Source organism: Solanum pennellii, chromosome 5 (assembly GCF_001406875.1).
Source record: "Solanum pennellii chromosome 5, SPENNV200".
NCBI lineage: Eukaryota > Viridiplantae > Streptophyta > Magnoliopsida > Solanales > Solanaceae > Solanum > Solanum pennellii.
The window spans coordinates 64,850,239-64,861,970 of NC_028641.1; the positions used below are offsets into that span (position 1 = coordinate 64,850,239).

The following is an 11,732-nucleotide window of genomic DNA, read 5'->3' on the forward strand; positions in this document are numbered from 1 at the left end:
GATACCTTGAAGGTTCTTGCACTTCTAACTGCAGCAGTAGAACGTGCACTAGCCTTCAAGGCATCAGCCATCAACTTTTGAGCGGCAGACCTAGTAGTAGGTCGTCTCCTAGGGGCCTCCTCTACAACCTTCTCCTTCCCTTTTCTAGATTTCTCCCCTTCTCTTCTCTCAACCTTCCATTTTAAAGGTTCCTCCTCGCTTTCAGAGTCAGAGGAAGAGGAAGAAGAGTACCTTCCTATATCAGGGGTTTTATCAAAAATAGGTTGAGTGGTTCTTACCTCTTCCCTCTCCAAGACTTCAGTTTGCTCCGCCATTGCTTCTTCCCGCATCATAGCCAAGCTCTCAATCACCAACTCTTCACTTGTTGCCAATATGTTGGACTCAGAAGCCTTATGCTTGGGTAGATCTCCTTCAAAGAGATTGTCAGGCAACATGTCTTGAAATGGACCAGGTCCGGTAGGCACGACTGAACTGTTTAGATCTATGGCATAGAAGGGATTATCAGGAGTGTCTTGTTGAGAACTGGAAAGGGGATTGAGTCTGGCATGTGTAGTAGTGAGAGAGTAGAAGGCAAGAGGCTCTATTTCACTAAGAGCATCTAGCATCTGTTTGGAGGAAGATGAAGGAGAAGACATGTTTTTTACACGAGAAAATGATTTCTTTGAACAGCGAAGAGAAGAAGAAGAAAACAGATTTTGCCTTTTTAGCTTTTGCTAAGACCCTTCGTGAATAAGAAGAAAGTTTAGAGACAGATGTGGATTTCAAAAGAAGTAAATGGGGTTTTCAAAAGGCGTGAAAAGGTGCCAGGTCCGTGATTGGATGTGTCGTTTGAGAGAGAAACGATGGGACTAACGGTCAGAGTGACCGATGACTGACACGTGGCATTATCAATGGTCATATTTTTCAGTTTCAATTTAATGTATAAATGCTAACCTGGAGAGGCACCAGGTACCATAGCACAGTTAAACTTCATTCCTCAGTTGTTCTAGTTGCTTCCCTTGATAATCAGGTCCATACTGAGAGTATACCTACAAAAGGTACAAGAAGGATCTTTGTTCAGATATTTAGATATTCACACAAAGGATACCTGTACTGCAATTTTAGCCATCAAGGGAGTTCAACTGTTGGAAGCTAATAACATCACTTGGAGATCAACATGCCCAACTTCAACCTATTTCTCTCAAATTGATCCTTGCTGAGACCCTTGGTGAAGATGTCTGCAATTTGCTCCTCCGTTGGACAATATGTGAGCACAATATTTCCCTTCTCTACATTATCTCTCAAAAAGTGATGTCTAACATCAATATGCTTTGTTCTCTTATGGTGGACTGGATTCTTTCCCATACTAGCAGCACTAGTATTGTCACAGATAAGAGGAATTGCTTTGATGTGAATCCCAAAATCTTCCAAGTGTTGCCTGATCCACAGCAACTGAGAACTGCAGGCTGCAGCAGCTACATATTCAGCTCCAGCAGTTGAAAGAGCCACAGAGTTCTGCTTCTTGGTACCCCAAGAGATAAGTGATGATCCAAGGAAATGAGTCATTCCAGCGGTACTTTTCCTGTCAACTTGATAATCAGCAAAATCAGCATCTGCAAAACCAACCAGATCAAAAGTATCACCTGCAGGATAGAAGAGAACCAGGTCCCCTGTTTTCTTCAAGTATCTGAGAATACGTTTTGCAGCCTTCAAGTGTGAGTCACGAGGACATGCTTGAAACCTGGCACACATTCCAACACTATACACAACATCAGACCTGCTAGCAGTCAGATATAACAAGGATCCAATGATTCCCCTATACATTGTCTGATTCACAAGAGGATCAGATTCCTCTACTATCATCTTGGAATTTGTTCCCATAGGAGTATCAATAGGTTTAGAATCAAACATATTGAATTTCTTCAACAGCTCCTTAATGTACTTCTCCTGACATATTGAAATCCCATTTGATGATTGCTTGATTTGCAAACCCAGGAAGAATGTCAATTCACCCATCATGCTCATTTCAAACTCTTTTCCCATTAATGATGAGAATTCTTCACACAAATGTTTTGAAGTAGCTCCAAAAATTATGTCATCCACATAAACTTGAATGATAAGCAATTCTTGTTCTCTTTTTAATAAGAACAACGTATTGTCTATCTTGCCTCTTTTGAAACCATTCTTCAGCAGAAACTTTGACAGCCTTTCATACCATGCTCTTGGAGCTTGCTTCAGACCATATAGTGCCTTACTCAATCTGAACACATGATCTGGTAGCTCTACATTTTCAAAACCAGGAGGTTGCTTGACAAACACCTCCTCTTTGAGATCTCCATTTAGAAATGCACTCTTCACATCCATTTGATACAGCTTGAACCCCATGAATGTAGCAAAAGCTATTAAAATTCTAATAGCCTCCATTCTGGCAACAGGTGCAAAAGTCTCATCATAGTCTATTCCTTCTTCTTGATTGTATCCTTGCACCACCAACCTGGATTTATTTCTAGTAATCACTCCATTTTCATCAAGCTTGTTTCTGAAAACCCATCTAGTTCCTATTACTGTTCTGCCTTCAGGTCGAGGAACCAGGTACCATACCTTGCTTCTTTCAAACTGGTGAAGTTCTTCTTGCATAGAATTGATCCAGTCTGCATCACCTAATGCTTCTTTCACATTCTTGGGCTCAATAGATGATATGAATGCTGAGAATGCAACTAGATTTCTTGTTTTTGATCTAGTATGAATTCCAGAATTCAAAGGAGAAATGAGATTATCAAGAGGATGTGATGAACTATGCTTCCATCCTGATCTTGGAGCAGACTGATTGAGCTGATCAGCATGCTCTTCTTCATCAAGAGTGACATCATTTTCTGGGGAGTCTGATGTACTCTGTCTGGAATTTTGAGTAGTACCAGGTACCATATCATCCTTTTCAACCTCAACAGCCTCTTCAGGTAGACTATGATTCTGATCATCACAGTCATTTTTCAGTTGTTGATCTGCATCAGCTTCACCTCCTTCAGTCTTCTTTGATTTGAACAGTTTCATCACATCATCATCATCATTTGATCCATCATTCTTCAAGCTTCCATCTTCATCAAATACAACATGAATGCTTTCTTCAATGCATTGAGTTCGTTTGTTGAATATTCTGTAAGCCTTGCTGGATGAAGAATATCCAACAAACACTCCTTCATCACTTCTAGGATCAAATTTTCCCAGATCATCCTTTCCATTATTCAGCACGAAACATCTGCATCCAAATGCTCTAAGATAGCTCAGCATGGGCTTTCTGTTGTTGAGCAGCTCATATGGGGTCTCATTCAAAACAGCTCTTATTAGACACCTGTTGGTAACATGACATGCTGTGTTAACAGCTTCAGCCCAGAAATTTTGAGGAAGATTTGATTCAATAATCATAGTTCTGGCAATGTTCACCAAGGTTCTGTTTTTTCTTTCCACTACTCCAATTTGTTGAGGAGTTCTTGGAGCAGAAAAATTATGGCTCGTACCATTCTCCATGCAGAATTTATCCAGTGTTGAGTTCTCAAACTCAGTACCATGATCAGATCGAATGCTGCAAATAACTTGATTCAATTTGGTTTGAATCATTTTGAAAAATACCACCAACTCTTCAGCTGTGTCTGCCTTTAATCTCAAGAATCTTGTCCAAGTGTATCTCGAGTAATCATCAACAATCACCAAAATGTACTTCTTGCCATTTCTGCTTTGAACCTTCAAGGGTCTACACAAGTCCATATGAAGCAGCTCTAGTGTTCTTGATGATGTTACTTGCTTTTTGGGCTTAAAGGATGATCTGATTTGTTTTCCTTTAACACAAGCTTCACAGATTTTATTTTCAGCAAACTTCAGCTTGGGCAGACCTCGGACCAGGTCCTTAGAAATCAGTTTGTTCAATAAAGATGAGCTTACATGCCCCAGCCTACGATGCCAAAGATCAGCATTCTCATTCTGAGCACTAAGACATGTTAGGTCATCTCCATGAGACGTTTCTAAGTTGGCCACATACATATTTTTACTTCTGTGTGCAGTGAGAATTACCTTGTTTGTAGTTAGACTCACCACAGTGCATTTCTCAGAAGTAAATTTGACTTCATTTCCTTTGTCACAGATTTGAGACACACTCAACAAGCTGTACTTCAACCCATCCACATGATACACATTGTCAATTGAATCTTCAAGAGATCTTCCTACTTTGCCAACTCCCAAAATGTACCCCTTCTTTCCGTCACCAAAAGAGACACCTCCTCCTTGAAGTGTCTTGAGTGAGAGGAAGTTTTTTACATCACCAGTCATATGCTTAGAGCATCCACTGTCCATATACCAGCACTGACTGCTGCTCCTCTCACTCACCTGCACCAAGAATCACTTGTTTAGCTTGGGAACCCATTTCAATTTGAGTTCCCAGAAGGCAGACAAAGGAGTGATTAGATTGTATTTAGTCCAATAGGGTAGATTTTGAAGCTTTCTAACAAAGGACATAGGAGCAGGGACAGATTTTTTCTTTGAAAATCTGTGAGTTGAAACATGCTTTGGAGGACCAGGTCTCCCTTTTGGTAAATTTTGCCTTTCATCATAATTAGAGAGCCTTTCATATGAGTTTCTCCAGCCAGCACACTCACCCTTCAAATGTCCATTCTTACCACAGTGAAGACATAGCAGCTTGTCAGACACAAACACATACTTACTGTGAGGATTATAAGGAGGAGTGATGTTCAAACTTCCTAGTCCTTTTTTATTGAAATTACTCTGATTTGTTGCATTTGACAGTAACTTTGAGGATTTTGTCCACTTAAGGGATTTTTCAAGTTCTTCCTTAAGTTTGACAATATCCTGTTCTAATTTTTTACTCTTTTCCAGCGACAGACCAAGATTTTTCTCAGATTTTTTCAATTTTTCTTGAATTTCAGCTTGTAAACCATTTGACATTCCATTCAGCTTTTCAGCTTCTTCAGTAATCTGGTTCAACTGGTTCTTAAGTTCAGATTTGTTTGACTCTAGAGACACCATTCTTGACATTTTTTCTTCAAGTTTAACTTTGTTTTCAGTTAAACTGTCAAGTTCAGCATTCATGGTGTCTCTTTCAGATGTTAACTCTATCACAGAATCAATCATGACTTTTGCCAAAGTTCTCAATTTTTTAAGAGAATATTTATCCAAGTCATTTTTCATATCTAGAAGAGTTACCTGATTGTCCTCTTCTTCATTTTCTGTGTGAGCCATGAGAGCAAACATTTCATTGAAGACAGTTTCCTCCTCATGTACAGCCACCATAGACACATCTTTTGGTTCATCAGGGTCTTCGGAATCACTTGACGAATCACCCCATGCAGCAAGAGCCTTTTTGACCACCAAATCTGCAGCAGCTTTTCGATCTCTCTTGCCGAGTACCAGGTCCCTTCTATTCTCTTTGTCACTTCTTGGTTTTTGATGTTCCTTGTTTTCATTCTTGAGCAAAGGACACTCTCTGATAAAGTGCCCAGCTTTTCCACACTTGTAGCAAGTATCACCTTGAGTAGCATTTCGAGTACCATTTGTTCCTCTTTTATAAACTTTGTGTTTCCTCACAATTTTTTGGAATCTGCTGATGAGATATGCCATATCATCATCACTGGAATCTTCATCTGCTTTGTACTTCAGCATAAATGACTTGTCCTTCTTGGCTTCCTTCTTTGACAAATCGTAATTTCGATTCATCTCATGTGTCTTCAGATTTCCAATCAAAGCATCCATAGTCAGCACCTTCAAATCCTTGGCTTCTGTAATGACATCAACCTTGCTTTCCCAAGATTTTTGGAAGAATTCGAAGCACTTTTTTGACTTGTTTGGTCATGCTTATAGGTTCACCAAGACTTCGCAGCTCATTTGTAATGGAAGACAACTTTGTGAACATGTCATGGATTGTTTCTCCTTCCTTCATTTTGAAGTTCTCATACCTTGAGGTAAGCATGTCAATCTTTGATTCCTTGACTTGTTCAGTTCCTTCATGAGCAGTCTTCAAACAGTCCCAAATCTCCTTAGCAGACTCACAAGCTGACACTCTGTTGAACTCATCAGGTCCTATCCCACAGACAAGAAGAGTATTAGCTTTGTAGCCCTTTTCAATCTTTTTCCTATCAGCTTCGTCGTATTTCTGTCTAGGCTTTGGAACAAGATTAGTTTTCTCTCCATCCTTCTCTTCTATCATCGGAATAAACGGTCCATCCAGTACAATATCCCATAACTCGCTGTCATCAGCCATGAAGTAATCGTGCATTCTAACTTTCCACCAACTGTAGAAATGTCCATTGAAACGGGGAGGTCTTGTTGACGACTGACCTTCTTCGAGGTTAAGTGGAGCAGCCATTCTAGAGCAAATATCACTTCCTTGGTGTTAACCAAATAGATAGTGTCTGCTCTGATACCACTTGATAGAATATATGCCTTCACTTAACAAAGTAATGGACCAGGTCCCTTACTACACTAATGAACAATACCAGAAAATTAAATGCAGTAAAATCAACACAATGATTTTACGTGGAAACCTCCTTGCTTAAGGGAGTAAAACCACGACCTGTCTCACAGGATTTTCAATCGTTTTCACTAATCTTCAAAAGCAAAAGTAAAACACGATTACACCAAATGTGAGAAGAAGTTTTTATCTCACGTTTAAGCAATAGTCACTATTGCTTAACAAGCCTAAGTAGAAAACTATCTACCCACTAAGCTATCCCACTTGGACAACCTAGACTTTTAACACTACACACTGATTCCTTTATAGATTCAGGAATAGTTTACAGTTTAAGAACAAGAGAATGTATTCCTAAACAACTACACGAAAAGCTCCAGAGATTGCTGTTGTTCTTGGAATAATTCTGCCTTTGTTTACTAGCAGCCTTTGCAAATGTTCTTGAAGAGGTTTCTCTCAAGTTGCAAAAACTACCAAAGATGTTTAGGAAAGTGGCTTTTTTATGGACAAGTCACTTTCCTTAAACTCTTTGCCATTGGTTGGAGAAGTCTTACTTTCTGACGCCATCGGGAAGTGTGCACCTACTTTCTGTACCATCTCCAGCTGGCAGTCGACTGGCTCGTCACTATGAGAGTCTGGTACCTCTACTAGGTCCTTGGGTTTGTTTCATCTGCAATACTCAAGTAAGAAACCTGGTACCTTTACAAGGTCCCTAAGTTTGTCAAATCATCAAAACTACAAATAACAATTATATTTAAAAAATAGTTAATTACTGTGGTTTTTATTATGAAAAATGCATAAATTCTCATTTAAATTTATTTCGAAGAATCAATTAGAAGTTTAAATTATCATACAATCTATTACAACTTCTTACTATAAGGTGTTAAAATTGTGCGGGCTCCACTTCAGTGTCATCATACATGTCGTTCAAAAACATTGTTTGCTTGTAGATTTAAAAAAAGGTATGGAAGTGTGGGACCTACATAAGACATCAATTTAGTTCCAAAAAATGAAGAAAATTACTAAAGGCACTATTTTTTTTATGTGGTAAGTATTTAAAGGTATAATTCTTTTTTATTTTTATTGATTTCATTTAATTTTAAAAATAATACTCAAATATATTTATAATGAGAGAGGAAAGTAAATCTATTTTTGAAGAGTAATTTAATAAATATTTTAAAGTCTTCATTTATTTCTTAAATTTTGTATCAAATCAAATATTTTGATATAAAATGAGACGGAGAGAATAATTAGGATACTTACGTGCCAAATTTTAGATATAACACACTTTGATTCGTCATGTTATCTCATCAATCATCATGATAAGTTTACAAGACACATTTTTATTATATTATATCTTGTTAGTACGAGGAATAAAAAATAATTAATTTAGAAATATATTTTAAATAAAGTTAATTTATAGTTGGTTAAAATATTATCACAAAATAATTTAGAGATAAATGTTTAGAACACACTTAAATTATTTAATTTTTTTAGTTTTATATTCAAACTATTGAAAGTGTGAGTTTCATATCTAAACTATCACTTTTTAGTTTGAAAAACACACATAAATGGTGTGTGTAGTGCAGTCTCTCTTTTATATGAGAAAACTTTGACACATGACAATCTATATAGATAAAATATTTTATCTAGATAAAAATTAAATAATAAAGTTAATATTAATTAAAAATTAAAGAGTACTGTCCATATAAAAAATTAAATATTTTTCTTATCTCACTACACCACCTCCTCCACAACCCTTCCTCCCCCGCGACAACTCCATCCTTTTTTTTAAAAAAAAATTATTTATAAAATATTTTTAAAAATTCCATATNTTGATATTATTTTATTTTTAAAAATACCCCGTCTTATATAATTTTCGCTTCTAATTTTTAATTTTTTTTATATTTTTCTTATTTTGTGTTAGATATGGACGTACATATATTTTTAGAAAAAAAATTCTACTAGTGTACCGAATATAACATAAACAACTTAAAAAATATAAAGTCTTGTGGTGGCAAGTAAAAGATATTTTCGATATGTATATCTAAACATTGGGGAAAAAAATTAAAAGTGGAGGGTTAAGTGGGATGGATAGAATTATATTTTTAAGAAAATAAAATAATATCTAAATTAGTTTTGATGAGGGGAGGAGATGAAGTAAAATATGAAATACATTTTTAAAAGAAATTTAAACAAAATAAAAAACTTTAAAAAATGGTTTGGGGTAAGAAAAATATTTTATATTTTATTTTATAAAGAAAATATTATTTTTTAATAGTTTTTAAATTTTTAATTTTAACTAATACTAATAATTTATTTATTTTTTGTCAATGTTGAATATTTTGTCTATGTGGAGTGTGATGTGAAAATTCTTTAAATAAAAGAGAGAGTGTGTATTACACATACCATGATGAGAGTGGTACAAAAGTGAGAGGTGTGTTTCTCAAACTAAAAAGTGATAGTTTAGGTATGAAACTCAAACTTTCAATAGTTTAGGTATGAAACTAAAAAAAAGTATAATTTAGGTGTATTTTTGACACTTTTCTCAATAATTTATCCTGTTCTTGGAATAATTACTTGTTCTCAGTCCAAAGTATCTAACTTACGAAACATATCAAATTGGTAATTTCTCCATTTCTATTTTTGTGTTTTGTGTGACGTCCTACATGTATCGTGTCATGTAGAACATATGTATCTACTTATTTAATTTATACAAATTTAAATATCTATTTGTGCCCATAATTATTTGTTAAATTCATAAAAATCATATATATGCATTATGCCAATTGCGAAAGAATGAGTAATAATTAAATTTGGTGAATTTTAGAATAAAAAGAAGCAAGTATGAGATCAATGCTCCCACTATGTTTTTAATCAAATTAATTTTTAAATTTTTTGACATTTAGGGTTTGTTTAATCAGATTTCAAAGAAGAATTTCTCTTTCTTCGAGGCTTCCAGATTATTTTATGTAATACTTTTTCATTCTCATTTTATACATCATATTTTTATTTTATATTTACATTAACAAATGATATAATTTTAATTTCATATTTTTAGTTAATATTTTTAAGTTAATTTTATAATAAATAATAAATATATTTTCAAAATAATTAATTACTATATCAAAAATATAATATATAAAATATGATAATTAAGCATAAATTTTATAAAATAACAAACATCTATAGAAAATGATGACAAATACTTCTCACTAATAGATTATGGGAAGTTTCAATTACAAAATTTGAGAGTAGTAGAAGAATTGGGATTTGGTACCTTGAGATTTAGGGCTGTAAAGTTCCTCCAAAACCAACCAAACCTCTCTAGCAGAATCTAATTTATGAACCTTTTTATCCTGAAGAAGTTCATCACTGAGAGAACCGAAGATCCATCCTTTAACAAACCCATCACTCCTTTTCCTTTGCAAGTAATCTTCATCAATTCCCATTTCTTCCCCTTTTTCTTCTTCTTCTTCGGGCTCATCGTCATCGTCATCGCCAGGAGCAATGGTCAGTAGAGGAAATCGGATTGTTCCATCAACAAATCCAAATAAATCATGACTCTGAATAAGACAAACAATCTGAGTTTTCCATGGAATGTAGTTAGATTCACCGCATAACTTGATGGATACAAAGTTTGCTACATTAACCATTGATAAGTGGATCTCGGGATTTGAGCTTGGGAACGCCATTGTTATCTTTGCTATCAGATGAATACAAAGTCTTTTACAGTCAACTGGGTTATTGCTGGGAACTTCACTTGGACATTGCTATCAGTACGGCGAAAGTGTCTTTACTTTTCTGGATAAAATTTAAGAAGAAAAAACCACACAGTTGGTGAGCCATAAATTTCAAGTGAAATTTTAAATTATCAAAATTGTTCACTCTTCACTATTGATGTCATATCTCAAATATATATTCTCTCCGTTTAATAGTAATTATTCAATATTAACTTTATAAAGTTAATAGTTAATAAATATTGTTAGACGAAGGATGTATTACTTTTGGAGAGAATTTGAAACATGCTCATTAACATTTTAGAAGAATCAAAACAAGATATGCTATTAGAATGTGCCAAATTACAATTATAACAATTTGTTTTATGAAAAAAAAAATAATTCTTATTATAACTATATTTTAATGCAATCTTTTAACATTCGGCAAATTATTTTTTTTCAAGACTTTTGCAGATTAGATAATTCAGAAGAGAAACAACATTGTTTGGTGTTGAACAAATAGAAATGTGGTGTTAGTGAAAAAACTTACAAGATAATAAAATTTTAAGATTACAATTGAAAATAAAATGAAGAAATTAATCTCTTAAGGCTGAGGCGCGGATATCTTGCTTTCTTTAAGGAGATTCAAGCTCACTGCAGCAAATGTTTTCACCGGTCCAGCAGTAGTCCTCTTTGACTTATCCCCTCCAGGATACAACAGCCTTCACAAAGTATAACTCAACAGCTCTGGACAAGAGTTGAGTCCAAAGCTCCACAAAAAAGAACACCTCCCTTCAACCAATAAGAACTCTCTTTTAGACTAACTCTTCCACTCTTTGTTTTCTCTTTTGTTTTGTGTGTACCAAACCAAATGAAGACCACCACTATTTATACTACAAGAAGTCTTCCTAGCAATGAATAGGAAGATAATGGAGGTAATAAATAGTGAAGATAATGGCATTAGGAGTTTCATAGGTTACATAGGTTACAATAGGAGTTACATAGGTAACATAGGTTACAAAGAGTAATGGAGGAATTAAGAATGAAATAAAGTGATGGATAACCAATGCTAATGGATGATGTAGAAGTTATCCATTCCAATGTTTATTGGAATGTTTTTATCTCACAATGAATTCAGCCAATAAAGCCAAAAGTAATGGCATTACATGGCTACCAAGTCAAAGATGAAAGATGAATAGCATGATTAAATTGGTAGTTTAAAACAAAAATGCCTACCAATGGTCATTCTTATAACTCTAAAATAAAGCAATTTAATATGTTAAATATTAATATTAAAATGCTAATAACCTAACACTCATTTTAATATTTAGATAAGAGAGTATATCAGTTGAAGGAAGACTACTATGCATGTAGACACGTAATTTTGACCGAATTTAAGTTTAACACCAATTTTTAGAGCATAAATAATTTTATCAATCTAAATTAAATTTATTTTGATTTTTTTTATTATTTTCATTAAGTTTATTTAAAAGATATAAGAATAAACAACATAAATATAATTTTTATTAGATAAATTTATTTTGATTGTTAAAAAAAGGATA

General features: G+C 34.5%; 1 pseudogene; it reads right to left on the reverse strand.

Moving 5' to 3' along the window:
• LOC107019639 overlaps nucleotides 1-10,249 on the reverse strand; it is a 28,191-nt pseudogene extending 17,942 nt beyond the window's left edge.
• Nucleotides 10,250-11,732: the final 1,483 nt, after the last annotated feature.